The sequence below is a fragment of the Colias eurytheme genome, chromosome 20 (assembly GCF_061535395.1).
Source record: "Colias eurytheme isolate Ceu_HAF_F1 chromosome 20, ilColEury1 Martin Lab GWU primary, whole genome shotgun sequence".
Lineage (NCBI taxonomy): Eukaryota > Metazoa > Arthropoda > Insecta > Lepidoptera > Pieridae > Colias > Colias eurytheme.
Genome location: NC_142999.1, coordinates 1,018,741 through 1,030,846, shown reverse-complemented (window position 1 = coordinate 1,030,846; position 12,106 = coordinate 1,018,741).

Below are 12,106 nucleotides of genomic sequence, written 5' to 3'. Positions count from 1 at the left end.
ATACTACTGAAATATGTGTGGATATGTTTGTGAATAAAAAATGGAAAGCAAAAGTATAAGCGATATTAGGATAACACTAACATGATATCAAAATTTTCATTTTTTTATACGAAGTCTTAAGGATTGAAAGAATATTATAACAATTAACAATAGCATACTTATAAAAATGATCACCATTTTCATGTATGCAAATTATTGCAGTTGATATAGACCAGGGGTCACCAAATGGCGGACCGCGGTCCGCATCCGGACCGCCAACCCATTTTGTGCGGACCGCAATAACACAGCAACTTGCACTACAGAGCACGAAATTTAATAAAAATGTATCTCCCGCACTATCTTTGTTAACGTCAATTCGACAAATTTCGACAAACATGCAAGTTCGCGGATTGTTAACGGTTTATCATCGGGTTTCCTGTGAAGAGTTCTGGATAAAATTTGTGTGTGGTAATAATTATCCAGAACTAAAAAAAATAGCTATGAAACTTCTTACTTTGTTTGGGTCAACATATATTTGTGAAGCAGCATTTTCAAAGATGAATTTCATTAAGAATAAATTTCGATCTCAACTTACTAATGAACATCTCCAGGATTTAATGACAATAGCGTGCACCAATTATACTCCAAACTTCAGACAGATAGTCCACAACAGAAAAAAATCATTTTTCCCATTGAAAAGTAAAAAATTTTCTTTGTTATTTCCGGAACTAAGTTTCTTTAATAAATTTATTTTCTATAAAATGTGCGGACCGCGATGGTCATTTCATTTCTTAAAACGGACCCCGAGCATAACTAATTGGTGACCCCTGATATAGACCATAGACTATACATAAATTATAATTAATTTATTATTATTAAATTGACTGTTAATTCGAAAAATAAAATAAGAATATGTAGCTTGCTCACCCTTCTGAGGAAAATTTTTCAATTAGTGAAAAAAGAAAAGTTTATTAAGTACGTTTGAAGTTTAACGTTCCGTGAAGATATTGAAGAAATGAAATCTTATTTTTCTTTATTGCTATTGAAAAATAAGCTATTATTATTTATAATTAGGTGAAAATAACAAGAAATTTCCCTTTATTTTTTACTTATATTTAATTAATGTAAAATTTTACGACTTTTTTTAATTGATATAATTATACTAGCTGTGCTCCGCGGTTTTACCCGCAGTGCTCCGCTCCTGTTGGTTTTAGCATGATAATATAAATTAGCTATTTAATACCGAAATAATTTTTCAAATCGGACCAATAGTTCCCGAGATGAGCGCGTTCAAACAAACAAACTCTTCAGCTTTATAATATTATAGTATAGATTCAGCCATTATAATATGGTTTAATTGATTTAATTGATGACCTACATGAACTTCAGCAGTAACTTCCCATGTTCCTTTTCCCGCTTTTACAAAAAAAAAGACGTGTGGCACTCGGGGACTGCCGCGGTAAAGCTATTGCATAGCATGCCTTCAAGCCACACCTCCGCGCCCGTCCGAGTGGGGTGCGTGAGGTTTTTTCGTTACGGAATTTCTAGATTCGGTCCCCGCGCTCAAGGCCCACGATAGAAGCTATGCAATAGCTTAAAAAGAAAAAAACCTAAATCTCCCGGGACATGAATATAAAATAATGTTAAATAATTATGCAAACCTGAAATAGCTATGTAAATAGATAAAACAGGGAATAACAAATGGGAACAAGTTTTGATTGAATAAAGCGCGACTTGATTCAATCACGACTTCGTTCAACTTCAGACATTTTAAAATTACTTTCGAGATATATTTGATGTTATATATTGCTAGGGTCGGATATGATGGAAGGTTGCTTATTACCCCGATACGTATTATGATTTTTCTCATATGTACCTACTTTATCTTATTAAAATCTCTTGTTACGATGTTAGTTATATGGTATACTAGCTTTCCGCCCGCGGCTTCGCCCGCTTTGTCTAAAACATAATAAATTATATACTAAAACCTTCCTCTTGAATCACTTTATCTATTAAAAAAAACCGCATCAAAATCGTAGTAGTTATACATAGGGACATAGGGACAGAGAAAGCGACTTTGTTTTATACTATGTAGTGATCAGTTATGACGAATATTTATTGAAATAATCTATTGAATATTGATGATAATTATATCTACAGTATGTTTAAGAACGATTAAAGGTATAAGATTAATTAAAGTTACAGTGTGTTCCAAATTATAAATACGAAGTTCCTTACTTCGTATAATATAATGCAATTATAGGTACTCAGACACCATACTCACACAAATTGAATTAAATGTAAATAACTAAATAGTGGGTACCACATGGCAAGGACCAGCTTTAAAATAAAAAAAAAACAATTATCAAATTCGGTTCACCCAGTCGAAAGCTCTGAGGTAACAAATCCAAAAAAATATAGTCCATTTGAACCAACCTTCTCCTTTTTTTAAGTCGGTTAACACAGACAATATTTTCCATCGTTTCAAAACTAGAGGTTATCTATACTTATAATAAATCTGTAGAGAGGCCAATTCTGTACATGAAATATATTTAAAAAAAAACTATGAAGGGGTGATAAGGGATCGCTACTGATGCCAAAAATGCAATCAGTAAAATTTTTGTCTGTCTGTCTGTCTGTCTGTCTGTCTGTCTGTATATTCGTTATAAAAACAAAAACTACACGACGGATTTTAACCAAATTTGGCACAATTATTCTTCATACTCCTGGGCAGGTTATAGTAAAAGAATCATGTAAATCGGTGTAGAAACACCAAAGTTATACATGAAATACGCTATAAGTCATCGCGCGTGAATACAGAATCATGCAGCCATAAGGATTATTTTTGTGTATCAGTTGCCGCGTTCGACGCGCTTCGCGGCGGGAGCTATAAAAAGGCGGCGGGTCTGCACCCGTTTCGCGTTGTCATGGCATCACGTGTGAACGGCTGAACCGATTTCGATAATTCTTTTCTATTATATTCCTTGAAGTACGAGGATGGTTTTTATGTAGAGAAAACGTAAATATGTACCACGGGCGAAGCCGGGGCGGACCGCTAGTGAAAAATAAATATACTTTATCGAATAACGAGGTAGAGTTCTGATGAGAAACGGAAGTAATCCTTGTAAGTGCTTTTCAGTATAAAAATTTCTTTATTTTCTTTGTATTTATTGCGTCTGTACTTATACAAAGACGTCTCGAATCTTCTAGAAATAAAAAGAACAAAGGGCCTATCATCGTTTACCAGGAACTCTTAAAGTGTTTGTTAAAAAGCTTTACCAGTTTTCGCAGAAAATCAAAGACACGTGTTTCATGTATTTACATAAAATAGCCAAGGTTTGATAATATAATAACTATATGAGAACTGAGAAGTAATATCATCACTACGTAGTATAAAACTACGCAACCGAACAACAGATTTTGATGCGGTTATGTTTAATAGAGATTACCTTACCAAGCTTCGACTCTACCCTAGTAGTCGTTTCTTATACCTCGTTTAACCTAAATGAAAAATTATCAATAATACATGATTTTTAAACTACCTTAACACATATAACCTAATTAAAAATATTTACTTAGTATTCGTAAAAAAGATACTCGCTTGACTTGGTAACATTTTTGTAAAAAATAACACCTGCTCTTAGCTTAAATAAAGAATCAATGAATAACAGACAATCGTTTATTTTCACAAATTGATATAATTCCCGAGCACCCAATTTATCTATTTCAAGCCAGCCCTACACTAGTAGTGTCGCGTGACCTCGCTCACATGAATTGACGCAGCCTTCGCTGAAACCTATTTTCACTGCATCAAGAATACGTTTGGCCTAGAAATTTATTTCTTTATTTAAGTACACAGAGGGTTTTGTGACGGATTGCCTGCACTTTTGTTTTCAGTGTACGATTTGTGAGACAAATTGGAAACAAATCTGTGTTGTTTGTATATAAACAGACAGAGGTATAGTTATTGGTAATATAGGGACATTTTCCTCTGATAAAATAAATAATATAGGTAAGAGAAAAGAAAATTAAATTGATATATCAATTTATTATTATTTATTAAGCTTACTTTATGATGCTGGTAAACAAACCTTTAAATTAAAACTTATAGCCATTCCAGCACAGATTATTATTTTATATGTACCAGGCATTTTATCGATTGTGAAGTTAAACAGAGGAAATTAACATGTCCAAGTATCAAGTAATGTAGTTATAAGCGACCGTTGCCAATCCGCAATTGGCACCGCACTTGTAACTTGCTCATTGTTTAAAATATCTTTATCTTACTAATAATAAAATTATTTCTGACTCTATTAGTTCTGACTCCTGACATACAGGTTTTTACCTAGTTTGGGAGTCAGAGACTTCAATATTTCTAAATGTTAAATCTTTTGTCAATAAAGAATTTTTATTTATTTTTATTATTTATTATAAAGCTGAAGAGTTTGTTTGTTTGAACGCGTTAATCTCAGGAACTACTGGTGAAAAATTCTCGATGTTAGCCCATTTATCGAGGTTTATAAATGTTAATGAACTTAGCAGATCATTTTTAGCAGATCAAAAAAAAAATGTGAGTTCTTATCGCGTGCAGTTGAGTTCTACAGTTCCTGATACTTTTTAGAAATAGTTCTGGCGTTTTTACCTTAAAACACGACATTTGAAAAAATGATCTGCCAACTTCCCGTAGCAGATCATTTTTAGCAGATCAAAAAAAATGTGAGTTCTTATCGCGTGCAGTTGAGTTCTACAGTTCCTGATACTTTTTAGATATACTCGCGTAAAATGTAACACTAGAAAATTTATTTATGTCATATTTCATCACGCCGTAGCACCATGCCGTAGCATCATGCCGTAGCATCACGCCGTAGCATCACGCCGTAGTATAATGCCGTAGCATCATGCCGTAGCTTCATGCCGTAGCATCGCGTCGTAGCATTACGCCGTAGCATCACGCCGTAGCATCATGCCGTAGCATTATGCCGTAGCATCATGCCGTAGCATCACGCCGTAGCATCATGCCGTAGCATCACACCGTAGCATCACACCGTAGGATCACGCCGTAGCATCACGCCGTAACACATGCCGTAGCATTACGCCGTAGCATCACGCTGTAGCATCACAGCGTAGCATCACGCCGTAGCATCACGCCGTAACACATGCCGTAGCATTACGCCGTAGCATCACGCCGTAGCATCACAGCGTAGCATCACGCCGTAGCATCACGTCGTAGCATCACGTCGTAGCATCACGTCGTAGCATTACGTCTTAGCATCACGTGAAGCCGGGTCCAGGTCGGGTTTTTTCAAATGTCGTTTGTTAAGGTAAAAACGCCAGAACTATATCTAAAAAGTATCAGGAACTGTAGAACTCAACTGCACGCGATAAGAACTCACATTTTTTTTTTATCTGCTAAAAATGATCTGCTACGGGAAGTTGGCAGATCATTTTTTCAAATGTCGTTTTTTAAGGTAAAAACGCCAGAACTATTTCTAAAAAGTATCAGGAACTGTAGAACTCAACTGCACGCGATAAGAACTCACATTTTTTTTTATCTGCTAAAAATGATTTGCTAAGTTCACTAACATGGTTTATAATACCTATATCATCAAGCTAACCAACAGAAGCGGAGCACTGCGGATAATACCGCGGGACACAGCTAGGTATTTGATGATTATTTATACAAAAATTACATAATTTTGTTTAATAAAATCACGTGCTGCACTCTACATTTATAGTCAAAAGTATTTTTTTTAATATCTATGTTTTTTTTACTCTTCATGTTTCGAAGCTTAAGTTATCAAATCTATTTCATGTATCGTTTATCGAAGATACTTCCTTCAGTTTAATCAAATTTTAATAAAAATATAATACCAGAGCCATAAGAGCGGTTAAAAGAGATGCCTATAAATAATGCAATAAACATGAATAAAAGAGAAAAATTGCCCTAAGTGGAGGAGTTAATTAAAATTTTAAATACATTTAAGCGTGTCAAAGGTTTGAGAGACAACACAGAGGTCTGGAGAGTTCTCATCATCAGCTGTTATTACCAACTGTGGCTTTAAAAGAACTTTGCAATTTGCATATTATAATTAATTTTATAGGCTTTATCTTCATACTAGGAAAACAACTGTCACCTGTGAACTAATAAGGTCTGCAATATGTTGCTCTTAGTTACAGTTATGATATTTTCACTATCATTTGAATTGATGAATAACAATACATAATATTTATTTTTATTATAACCCGATTTTATTAGGTTGCCGGTTAGACTGTTTCAAAGTAACCTACAATGCGATGATATCTAAGAAGCTTTTTATCATCATGAAATTTCATTTAAGAGTTATGCCATAAAGTAACTTAAATCCATACTAATATTATAAATGCGAAAGTAACTCTGTCTGTCTGTCTGTTACTCAATCACGCCTTAACTACTGAACCAATTTTTATGAAATTCGGTATAGAGATATTTTGATACCTGAGAAAGGACATAGGATAGGTTTTATACCGGAAATCCTACGGGAACGGGTTTTTCTTTGAAAACGCGGGCGAAGCCGCGGGTGGAAATCTAGTGTTCTATAATTTTAATCTAAATATAAAGTAAGTATGTGCCATGTTTTTATGCAATAAATTATTTATTTATTTATTTTTAAATATATATTGCTGACTAGGTACTTTTCGAATAGTAGCATTAGGTATTTAATATTTGCCATAAATTGGATGGATTTGGAACGGAATATTCCAGAACGAAGGGAGTCCTTCCCTTCTGGAATATTCCGTCATCCCAAAATAGGGAAAAAAATATAACATTGGTTGCTCTGATGGAAAATTTTCCTCATAAGGACAGATTCACACTTTCACATATTACCTTCGCTCGTGATATAAGATCTTTTATATTTTTTTAACAATAGATAAAAATAGATCATACGGCGGGTCTCGAGCCCGCGTCTTTTTGCCAAACCGGGACAACGGAAAAAAACACGCGTTTAAATCCTGCCTCCTGATAGTTTCTATTCTTTAAACAAAATCTCATTTATAAAGCATCGAATGCATTATAAAACTAAATATATATCTATCTATACTAATATTATAAAGAGGAAAGGTTTGTAATTATGTATATGTATGGTTTTCACGCATAAACTACTGGACCGATTTTGATGAAATTTGGCACAGACAATCTTTAGACCCTGAGAAAGAACATAGGCTACCTTTTATTGCGAAATATGTACCACGGGCGAAGCCGGGGCGGACCGCTAGTAATATATAAATAAGTTGAAATACATTAAAAAATGGTTGTATCTATCGTACTCATCATGAAATGTATTTTTGCGTGTATATGAAGCTCTCAGACACTTTAGAATATCTTTTAGCAAAAATATTGTATCATCAGTACATTAGCCTTTATATCTCATAAATAAAATCGATGTAAGCATGAATCGAGACAGGTTCGTCCGGGGAAGTGCCACGCCCATAGGAAAGATTCCATGAGCGTGGGAACGAAAATCAATACTAATAAATAATATAAATCTGAAGTTGTTGTTGTGTTGTCTGTTTATTTAAATGGGCCAATCTCAGGAACTAGATACTAAACCAATTACAAATATTTCACCGTTGGATATAGACGTAATTCATGAGATCAATCATTTTTAGTCCTACTAATATTATAAATGGAAAAGTTTGTATTTTTGTTTGTTACTCTTTCACGAAAACCTACTGGATGGATTTGGATGAAACTTTACAGTAATAAAGGTTATAAATCATCTTATCATCATAATAACACATGAGATTTAAAAAATACTACTAGATATTTCCCGTGGGTTCGTCCACGGCTCCACTAACCTTTAATCCTTACTCTGGATGAAATGAAATAAATAAATAAATATTTCAGGACAATTTTCAGACACGGTACGATCTGATCCCATACTAAGCTTTCGCTTGTGGTTTCCACACGGAGGAAACCAGATGGCTGATAAACATACATAATATATAATTTAAATAAATAGATAAGTAACACCCAGACACAGAGCAAACATCTATGTTCATCACACAAATATTTGTCCCGGGTGGGAATCGAACCCACGACCTCTGGCTTGGAAGGCAGGGCCAATACCAACCAAGCCAACCGGTCAGTCAAATCTTAATAAATTGATATTTCCGCTTCGGTGACGTAAATTTGGGAACCCATTTGAATCCAATTATCGTTTGAGCGTTGCGAGGTCGACTGTCTTAGGCAATTTTTCTATTAAGATGATGTCGTTAAAAAGTTGAGCTTGGCTCTTAGTTTATTGCAGGAAAAAATATTACGGGGTATGTTTATTAAAATTATTCTTTGTTTAATATACCTAAGAGATGGATTTTTATAGCATGTGTAATAGAAAAAAATAATTCACAGCCTATACATGATGATGATGATGTAAAAACGATATTCAAATTTTCATTAAACCAGTGGTCAGGCTAGGTTACAACGCGTAGCAACAACATTGCATCCGAATTAATTTCCGGACAGAGCTATATATACGCTATATGTTTGTACCACAGCTCGGGCAAAATTCAATTTGCACCCCTGTCTGCCCCCACAGCCTCTGATCGATATATTTCGTAAATCGACGCCATGCTTGTTTAATTACTGCACACAAATTCATAGTGCAATACACACATGGGATACCTTTGTCGGCCATGATACCTAGTTGTGGAAGCGTGTTGGATAGCTATATGGAACTGTAATATATAACTATTTACATAAATATATATTGAAAAGCTCCGCCCTTCTTTTACAGCATTTTGAAAACGCACACTCACACCTTTTGTGTGTGTGAGCATGGTGTGAGCTCGATTCCCAGAACTGAAAATATAACGGGATAATTGTGTTTTCCTCCTAGCTGGGAGCTTATGTATCATATAAATATAGTTATATCTTTATATGAATATGATATCAATATGAAGTGTATGTTGTGTAGTATGTTTGTTTCAGAACGTAAAAACTTGAAAGGATGATGTCGCTGATGTTGTGTTCTAAAATTTTAAGCATTCATTTGAACTTTAAATGCCTTCATTCGGTTCGACGGTACTAAACAATAAATATAAAATCTCGGTTAAGCAGGACTGAAGGCTGTTTTCTTTATGGTTCTATCCATAAAGAAAACTTTAGACCGACCAATTTCAAACACATCTCCATATATCACACGGAGATAAAAACCTTCAAACTTTCACTTCTCCTTTCTACACTCCCAAACCATTATCTATATATCAAATATGAACAACTTTCTGGGTCAAGACCACGAGCTTTTAGTGCCTGTCATAAAAAGTTCATACGTTGGGAAGATGTCGTAAATAGTGACGTATTATTGACCGCTCTCAGAAGGTCAACTTCTTCTTACTTTTCTGTATTCTGGAATAACTGAAGGCATTATAGCTGCGGAAATGTGATTTGGCAAAGTTTCCTTCACTTGCACTTAAGAAGTTACACCCTAAACACGGTGTAGTGGTAATAAAATATAGAAAGACGGAGACATGGGCAAAGTTATGAATCATAATAAATGATACGGATTTGTTGTCACAAAGCAAATGACTACATAGTATAAAACAAAGTCGCTTTCTCTGACCCTATGTACCTTTGTATGCTTAAATATTAAAAACTACGCAACGGATTTTGATGCGGTTTTTTTTTAATAGATAGAGTGATTCAGAGGAAGGTTTTAGTATATAATTTAAATTTATTAAGTTTTATACAAAGCGAGCAAAGCCGCGGACGGGAAGCTAGTGAAAGATAAACAAAAAATGGCAAATGATGTGGATCTGAAAATAAGCCCAGCCATGTTTCTGATTGATTCTCTTCCTATTTCCGATATTTGGAATTCTTTTGAATATTATTTTGCGTTGGTAATTTTATATTAGTGCATCGATAGGTTCAAATAAAATATATACTCTGGATAAATGTACTGGTTATGAACGTTAAAGCTATTGACTGATTATTTGCTCATTGATATTTATGGCAAACTGTTCCAATTTTCTTTGTTTTAAGATGAGATGGTTGTAACAATACCAAACTATTTAAAATATAACGGCAAATCCGTCTGTCATCTACCCGCCCGTAATAATATTGAATGTTTCCCCACAAAATAAATCTACCAGACGGAGCCGTGGGCAGTTAGTAGTTAATAATATAAATGTGTATCTAAATTTGTAGCAGGTATTTAGATCCTTTATCCACGTGAACGACGTCAAAGGTACAACCTGGATGTCTGTCGATTGGAAATCATAGTTTGGTTTCCATTGCTCAATTTGTTTCGCATTTTGATAATAATTGTTATGGAATATTTAAGATCTTATTGATTTTTCTTATGGAATTTTCCTACTCTCTGCAGATGTAAGGGGCGATTACGCATTAAGAGAGTCTGGAGGCCTTGATATATCGGATGATGATTTGATACACTTCTATGTCCTGCATTCTTTATGTAGATTGCAGTACGAGTTTTCAGTGAGATGTAATTTAATAAATACGATATTGAGCATTCATGAGTTTATACTAAAGGCATGAAAATTTTTGACATTAATACAGTTAAAAATATAAGACTTCATAAGATCTCTTAAAATGGCTCATAGTTAACGACTCATTTTCAAAAACTCAAATTTAAGCCGTTATTTTGAGCACTTCCTATTCACATCACGTCAAGGCTCTATTTATATGCAAAACTAGCTGTCCCCGCGGTTTCACCCGCATTGCTCCGCTCCTGTTGGTCTTAGCGTGATGAAACTATATAGCCTATAGCCTTCCTCGATAAATGGGCTATCTAACACCGAAATAATTTTTCATATTGGCCCAGTAGTTCCCGAGATTAGCGCGTTCAAACAAACAAACAAACTCTTCAGCTTTATAATATTAGTATAGATTACCGTAAATCTAAAAAGCAAAACACAAACGAAATTTGCTAATTGCTTAACAAATTATATTCAAAAAGCAGCAATGTAACGTACACAGTAGGACATGATCGTTCCGCCCGCCCAGCCAACCTCCGCGCGGAGTCTGCGCGGAGCCACAATCGATACAGCCTCCCGGTCCAGTCTGCCCGCGGCCGCACTACCTAGCACGCGTCATTTTATACTTTTTATTATCTGTGCTTTTTTAACACCCTTTATTAGAGATTTTTACTTAGTATCGCTCCGGATATCTCTGGAGATGGCATATTGGTGACGGTAAGTTCATTTTTTTGGATTTTTTTTTGTTCTATTTTTAGTAACTATTGAGTTTTTTGTGTCGTTATCTCTCTATCTATTCTTTTGATTTTAAGCTCTACCTGTTGTAGCGCTCGTTTGTTTCAATAAAAAAAATGTAAGAGCCTAAAAGAAAGAGTTTTCATTTTTTTTTGTAATGGTTTAATCTGTTTTTAGTTAATTTTTTAGTTATTAGCGTACGTTCTTAGAGGAAAAGTTAAAATATAATATAACGGTTAACCTAACAACTTTTTAAAGCTATTATAAATGTAATTATGCAGACAAAGGCGCCCTCTAGTTGTGTAAAATCGAACCGGGCCTCGCCCTAGGAAAATGCAGTTCACGCAAGTGCAGTGGACTGAAATTATATTTAGCACTATTGTTCTATCGATCCTTATCCACAAAAAATAAATAATTAAAACTTATAATAATAATATCAAATAACTGTTGCATACAAACAATGAAAAAAATACAAAAAATATTATATTTTTCCAGAATTTTCGAAATATAGGGAACTATTGCTGTCTCTTTCGCTCATGACGTCATTGCTTCGTCTATTTCGGACTTAGCTCAAATTAGTTTGTACAAAGCTCAATTATTATGACTGGCAATTAATAGGGATGAGTGAAACCAAATTATAGACTAGTTTATTTGCTTTCTTAACCTTGTATTAATTTTGTTTTTTCGCAAATATAATTTCTTCGTAAAACAAATTAATTGGAAAAATAGGTGTACCTACCTACAACAAAGAAAGGGGCTAAAAAATCGCTATATAAAATTATTATTTATATTAGTACCTACATGATATATAGCTATACATTCAGCTATATATTTTCAGGGGGGAAAATCCATACAGGTGCATTTGTGGGGTGGGAACCCCCTCTTTTAGTCCTGGGCGTGTCTAGTGCAACTACCCCCT